Source organism: Acinonyx jubatus, chromosome C2, assembly GCF_027475565.1.
Source record: "Acinonyx jubatus isolate Ajub_Pintada_27869175 chromosome C2, VMU_Ajub_asm_v1.0, whole genome shotgun sequence".
In the NCBI taxonomy this organism is placed as follows: domain Eukaryota; kingdom Metazoa; phylum Chordata; class Mammalia; order Carnivora; family Felidae; genus Acinonyx; species Acinonyx jubatus.
Window position 1 is genome coordinate 107,979,695 of NC_069384.1, and position 4,991 is coordinate 107,984,685.

General features: G+C 38.8%; 1 non-coding gene across 1 annotated transcript; it reads right to left on the reverse strand.

Moving 5' to 3' along the window:
• Positions 1 to 989: 989 nt before the first annotated feature.
• LOC113600061 (U6 spliceosomal RNA) lies at positions 990 to 1,096 on the reverse strand. The gene has a single exon (XR_003421029.1). It is a non-coding gene; the product is annotated as a U6 spliceosomal RNA (small nuclear RNA).
• Positions 1,097 to 4,991: the final 3,895 nt, after the last annotated feature.

Below are 4,991 nucleotides of genomic sequence, written 5' to 3' on the forward strand. Positions count from 1 at the left end.
TCAGCTCAGGTCATGATCTCATCGTTCATGAGTTCGAGCTCTGTATCAGGCTCTGTGCTGACAGTGCAGAGTCTGCTTGGGATTCTCTCTCTTCCTCTCTCTCTCTCTCTCTCCCTCTCTCTGCCCTTCCCCTGCTTGCTGTCTCTCAAAATAAATAAATAAACTTAAAAATGTTTATTTATTTTGAGAGAGAAAGAGAGTATGCATGTGAGCAGGGGGTGGGGCAGAGAGAGAGGAGAGAGAGAATCCCAAGCAGGCTCTGAGCTGTCAGCACAGAGCCTGACATGGGGCCCAATGTGGGGCTGGATCTCAGGAACCGTGAGACCATGACCTGAGCCAAAATCAAGAGGTGGGCGTTTAACCAACTAAGTCACCCAGGCACCCTTAATTTTTTTCTTGACCAGCATTTCCTAAAAAGTCTTCCATGGAACAGAAGAAACATCAATCTCCTTTTTTTGGACTCTTCTAAATTGGGGAAATACAACAGAACCTCACCCTTCCCTTCGAGATACACAATTAATGGTTCTGAGAAGGCCTGCAGTGAGGAGACTACTGCAGTGTATTTAACCTGAATCTTCTTGGGTACAGAATTTTTTTTTAGAATCTTACTAGCAATATTCTCCAGAACATGCCTAGGGGAATGCTACCTGTGTGACTGGAGATTGGTGTGTGTGTGTGTGTGTGTGTGTGTGTGTGTGTGTGTATGTGTATGTGCGCGCTGTATTGATCTTTAATTAAGTAGAGACTTCCAATCACCTTACCTAGGGACCATTATACCCACTGCTCTGTTTGACCATTAGTCTCTTGTCTCTCTCTAGCAATGGTGAGGCATATGCCCTTTCTGTGGGGAAGAGAAATCCATGGTTTGTCACCTTTTCCAATAATAAAAATGTTGGAGAGGCGGGGGCAAAGTGTTGCTATTGGCATCTTTCACGTGAGCCACATCAAAGGAACAAAAGTGTCTCTGTTGGTGACCATACCAATTCTTCAAAAATATGGAATGCTTCATGAATTTGTATGTCATCCTTGCACAGGGGCCTTGCTAATCCTCTCTGTATCATTCCAATTTTAATATATGTGCTGCCGTAGTGAGCATTAAGCGAATGCTTTCACATTATCTTTCTCTCTTTTAGAAATATTGGATCAAAATACTAAATTAATGTAACCAAATATTTTCCTTTTGAACTTGGGTGAGTGGCTTTTGGTTAAAAGAAAAAAAAAGTGAAAAAATGATGTACTGGAAGTAGCTGTCAGAATTTGACTTTCCAAAGAAGAGCTTTGTTCAATTCCAAAATTATTAAATCAGCAAAGAAATGTGTTCAAACAAATAGTATTAAAAATATATATAACAGAAAGAGGAAGCTGAGCACCTAGCTAGAGGCCAGATCGCTCAGAGCCTTATAAATATGACCATTCATCTGGAGCAGGATTACACCCATTGTTCCTGTGTAATTATTAGTAATGTTCTCTTCCACTCACAAAAATATCTTGGTACAGACAGTAAATTATATGACCACCCTACTTGCACGCCACTCTAAAAAATTTAATGAGTCTGTCATATGCACAGGATTCTGATTGTCTCTCTCTGGGGAGGTACAGGGAGGACAGGGTAAAAATTGACCTAAAATGTTAGGGCCTCAAATGAAAATTTGTAGGAAAATTACCGATATGTTTTTAGATTTGGTCCACTGTCAAAACTATGAGTAGCCAAGTGATAATTAAGAGAATGAAGTGGAAACTTAGTTAAATTAAATTTTTAAACATTTTTAAAGGTGATTTATTTATTTTGAGGGGTGGAGAGGGGCAAAGACAGAGAGAGAATCCGAAGCAAGCTCCATGCTGTCAGCACAGAACGCCACAAGTGGCTCCATCTCATGAACTGGAGATCATGACCTGAGCCAAAATTAACAGTCCGGACACTTTTGTGACTGAGCCACCCAGGCGCCCCAAATTGAGAAGTCTGTAGTTGAAGAACTAACAAATGGGGGAGGGGAGGATTTGAAGCTAAGACTGTGTTTGTCAGTATAGTTTGAAACATGTCCATCTTAACACAAATTTTGAACAAATGAACTCTCATTTGTATTTATTAATTTTTATGAAAAGTAAATGATTTAATTTTCCCCTTCTGATTCCTAAGAGTCAGCATTTATTCAGGCAGGCTGGAGATTGGTATGATCCAGGCGTGGCAGAGACTTTGTTCTTGGAAGTTCTGGATTCCAGTGTCCTGGTTACCAAAACAAAGCCATGAGATAATTTCTTTGCCAAAAGTGATCACGCATGTGATTATGTACCTTGAGCCTTTTAGAGGGTCATTTCATCTCTACTCAACATTATCAAAAATCAAACTCTTCTCTAAAAGACCTCAGATCTGCCTGTTGGTTTAATTAAAACTACACCAAAAGGAAATAGATATAAGAGGAACTTTCATACTTTGGTTATTTTCCTTTATTGTGCCATAATCAAGGAGGGTCATAAAAATGTCTAGGGCTATGGAAGCTTTACAGAATTAAATTTGTGGAAGGTTTACTATGAACACATTGTGTTTCTTTTTCAGTCCATGTATGGGCCAATCAAGAGACTTATTTCATGTCAGAAAGTCAAGAATGATGAAGACCATGGCTTTGATTCTCTCTCTCTCTCTTTCTCTCTCTGTCTTTGACCATGGCTTTAATTCTTCAAATAAATACAGAATGGTCCTGGGGATGACACAAATGTTCCAGAACTTCTCCTAGTATTTTGGGGGCAGGGATTATCACCTGGGAAATTTGAGCTGTCAGCTCAGCTGGTTTTCTAGATGAGTGGCTTTATGTATCAGATTCTCAGCATTAGCGATCAGTCACCCTCAAGGTCATAGAGACTATGTGGATGGACCAACATGACTTCTCTTATAAAATGGAGGTCTAAAAAGTCTGCTCACACAGCCAAAGGTAGAAGGACATTTGTTTCCTTTTCTGACAGCATGGCTGTCAAGATTGTGCCCCTACATCAGAACTTTGATTTTAATGAGTAAGAAATGCAGACAACAGTAAAACCAAAACCAAGTAAGCAACACAACAAAAATATAAAAGAAGTTACCTCTAACATCTTCTCCCTGATCAGACTACATTCAAATCAAGAGTACCTTTAAATGAATCTTGATTCTTTTGAATTCCTGCTGCCACTGCCGTAGTTCATAGCCCATCTTTTCTTGTCTATATTAATAGAATAGCTTCTAGCTTTGTCCCTGGACACCACTCTTCCCCTCCTAGATACATCCTTTAGCATTTCACTTGAGATATTTTTTAAGAACAGTTTTGATCATGTCACTTTCCTGTTTAAGCACTTAACATTGTAGCTAGTACCTATTTAAAGCAAATTATCAAATTTTTGTTTGGTGATACGTAAATATACAAACATACTCTGAGATAATTATTTCTTATCATTTAGGCTTTTTTCTTTTAATACTCATAGGCTCTTTTAGATTATTTTTCCAGATTTTTATTATATGTCACTCCTGTAAATGCATGAGAAGGGAAACATAAGCTGTAGGTATGCTCAATGACAATTATGTCATAACTCCTGTTGTGAGACACTATCTGTTGAAAGATACAGTGTAATGCCAGAATTGTCAAAAAGTGAAAAACGTGTATCTTAAAATAAATAAAATATGGTGAATGCTTACCATATAATATAGCAATTTCAGTTTTTGGTATTTACTCAAAAGAGTTAAAATCTTATGTCCAGGGGCATCTGGGTGGCTCAGTCAGTTGAGTGTCTGACTTTAGCTTAGGTCATGATCTCACGGTTTGTGGGATCGAGCCCTGCATCTGGCTCTGTGCTGGTAGAACGGAGCCTGCTTAGGATTCTCTGTCTCTCTCCCTCTCTTTGCCCTTCCCACACTCAGGCTTTCTCTCTCAAAAATGAATAAACACTAAAAAAGCTTATGTCTACACAAAAACCTGCACATGGACGTTTGTAGCAGGTTTATTCATAACTGCTAACATTTGAAAGCAACCAAGTTATCCTTCAGTAGGTGAATGGGCAAAAAAAGTATCATACATTCGGACAATGGAATATTAGTCATTAATAAAAAGAAATGAGCTACCATGCCATGAGAAGATATGGAGGAAACGTAAATGTATATAACTAACTGAGAGAACCAATCTGACAAGACTACATACAGTGTGATTCTGACTACATGACATTCTGGAAAAGGCAAAACTATGGAGGCAGTAAAAAAGTCAGTGGTTGCTGTGAGGTTGGGAAGGATGAATAGGTGGGGCACAAAGGATTTTTAGGGCCATGAAAATACTCTGTATGATACCATAATGATGAATACATTTGCCCAAACCCCAAAGTGAACTATAATGTAAACTATGGACTTTGGGGGATGATGTGTCAATGTGGGTTCATCAATTGTCACAAATGCACCATTCTCTGTGGGAGATGTCAACAATGGATGAAGCTATGCATGTGGTGGGGAAAGGGTATATGGGAAATGTCTGTACCTTCTTATCAATTTTGCTGTGAACCTTAAAATGCTCACTAAAATATTAAAGTTTAGGGGTGCCTGGGTGGCTCAGTCAGTTAAGCATCCCAACTCGATTTCTACTCAGGTTGTGGTCTCATGGTTTGTGAAATCGAGACCCACACTGGGCTCTATGCTGACAGTGTTGACCCTGCTTGGGATTCTCTCCCTCTCAAAATAAATAATAAATAAAAACATTTTTAAATTAAAGGTTAAATTAAAAAATGGTGAATGTTAGTTTCATGCATTCCTCCCTTCTTCCCAGTTCCCCCATCTTTGACTATGGGTAAAAAAAAGTCTAAATCTCTCAGCTTGAGATTCAAGGATTTTCATTTCATAATCTGGCCAAAGCTGTTTTTTTTTTTTTTTAATCTAGCTTCTTTCCATTTGCTAGTGTGTCAACACACTTGTACTTTCATTTTCTTCTGTTCTATGCCTCTTTCCTTCCTTCCCTGAAATCCTGGATTTGATGCCTCCTCCTTTG